Source organism: Alligator sinensis, unplaced genomic scaffold (assembly GCF_000455745.1).
Source record: "Alligator sinensis unplaced genomic scaffold, ASM45574v1 scaffold419_1, whole genome shotgun sequence".
In the NCBI taxonomy this organism is placed as follows: Eukaryota; Metazoa; Chordata; order Crocodylia; family Alligatoridae; genus Alligator; species Alligator sinensis.
This window is the reverse complement of record NW_005842360.1, coordinates 1,291,751-1,293,767: the sequence shown is the minus strand read 5'-3', so window position 1 is coordinate 1,293,767 and position 2,017 is coordinate 1,291,751. Positions and strand designations below refer to the sequence as shown.

At 47.2% G+C, this 2,017-nt stretch overlaps 1 protein-coding gene across 4 annotated transcripts in view; it reads right to left on the bottom strand.

Annotated features, from left to right (window-relative positions):
• The window catches only part of LAT2 (linker for activation of T cells family member 2), a 38,595-nt gene that overhangs the window by 32,725 nt on the left and 3,853 nt on the right, over positions 1 to 2,017 (bottom strand). Inside the window, exon 1 of one of the 4 annotated variants that reach the window (XM_006029157.3) lies at positions 691 to 1,540. The exons of the other annotated variants lie outside the window; for them this stretch is intronic. The gene's annotated coding sequence lies outside the window, so the exon portion shown is untranslated. Of the gene's footprint in view, positions 1 to 690; positions 1,541 to 2,017 lie in introns of those variants that run through there. 4 annotated transcript variants of the gene reach the window in all.

Below are 2,017 nucleotides of genomic sequence, written 5' to 3'. Positions count from 1 at the left end.
GTAGGGAAGAAAAGCTTCTATTTAATTTTTGTCCATCATCTCAAAATATGCATCTTGTAACCAATGTGTCGTATTGAATTCCCTAGTAATTATCCCATAGTTTGCTAAATATCTGGGGCACTACTCACCAATTCTATACTGTAGCATCATGTTTTTTTTCACCCGACTGATTTTAAGACCAGTTTAGAAGCTGCAAAAAAATCCCCCCTGCCAAGAGAGAGAAAGGAAGAGGGCAGATAGTTGGGGTCCCGGACATCCTAAAGCTGGTGGCTGTGGCCAAATGTAGAGGACAGCTAGAGAAGCATAGCTTATTCCTCACATAAGGACCCCATCAAACCTAGGATCTATTCCCTTTCTCCTCCTCTCCCAGTAAGGTGTGATATATGAGGTATGTAAGAGAAGTAACCAGAGCCAGGACCAATCTGTAGATCGACGGGGAAGGGCTCTTTCCCCATGCCAATGGGGATAAACATGGATAACAGGAGGCTGGGAAAACTGCATGCAACATTTGCACACAGTACTGCTGTAAGCCGATCATTGTGGACCTCATCTACAGCCCCAACCGCAGTGGGGTCCGATCCCAAACTCATTGCAACCAACAAACAGATTCTCGCAGGCATCGCAGCGGGCTCTGGGGGCAATGCCTTCCACATCCCTCACCACTTTTTTCCCTCCTCAAGCCCATCTTACCTGCAGCATCAGTCTGCTCTCTCTGGCTTTCCCATCCGCATTATGTCTCTCAAAAGCTGCCAGCAAGACTGGAGTAAGTTCCTCCTCAGGATTGTAAGCAGGGCTCTGGTTTCCTGTCACCATCTGAATCACTAAACCCAACATCCGCTGAAGCGCCGGACAGCCCCCTTCAGTTGAGAGAGACCAGCTTACTTCTCTGACAGACTCACCCCAGATGGTTGTAATGCAAGCATGTTTGCCAGGCAAGGGGAAGAGACTCAAACCACAGTAAACGTGCGCATTGCCCCAGCCACCACTACAACACTTAAGGCTTTGACTCACAGCCCTATGTAGACCAGCGTCACCAAGCTGTTTCCCCCTGGCAAAGAATCTAGTACTAGAAATGAATGACGCTCATGAATTCTGCAAGTATGATTTGCATTACTAGGAGATCCCTCGATAAGTTCAAGCTCAGGTGCCTAGGTGCTGTAAACAGGCAGAAAGAAGTGGCCCAGAGTTCAATAATAAGCTCAGAAGCAGACAAGGGACAAAGGAATAGTCTGTTTTACAGACATGGACAAAGAGGCATGGAAGATTAAGGGACTGGCCCAGAATCACAAAGGCAGGCAGTGGCAGAAATCAGAACTGAACCATGAGCCAAACTGTGGTCTGATAACTTAACCACTGGGAGAGATTTCCCTTCTTATTTCAGCCTCTTTCACCATTGGGTGCCTGGGAGTATCACAAGAACTGCATGATGGACTTGTACAAAAAGTCTGATGAGTATTGTCTTTTTAAGATATAATTTCTGCTTTAGGGGTTTAGGTTGTAGCCGTGTTGGTCTAAGGATAGAGGCAGACAAGGTTCCTTGGGTGAATTTGATATCTTTTATTAGACCAACCCAAATGGTTGGAGAATAGTTATTAAGCAAGCTGTCGGGTTCAAAAATCCTTCGTCAGGCTCAGGAAGCTGCAGCAGTTGGTGTGTGCTCTTCCTGGATGCAATGAAAAGTAAAGAAGCCAGGGGCTGGGCTGGGCTGGGCTGGGCTGGGGAGTCAGTTGCCAGGCAGATTATAATGTGTCAAAAATCCAATGTCTATGTTTAGTCCCTGATCTCTAGTATCCAGCAGGTTGATGAAATGGAGCTCATAGGCTGGTCTCTGGGATGTGTTGTGTAACCTTCCCTTGAGGATCAGGACTGAGAGATTGGAGAGAGAGTGGCCCTCCTGTGAGAAATGTGCCCCCACCGGGAATTGGGTGTTTCTGTCTTTGATGGATTTCCGGTGTGCGTTCATTCTGGTGCGCGGTTGTTGTCTGGTCTCTCCTACACATCTTCCATCAGGGCATTT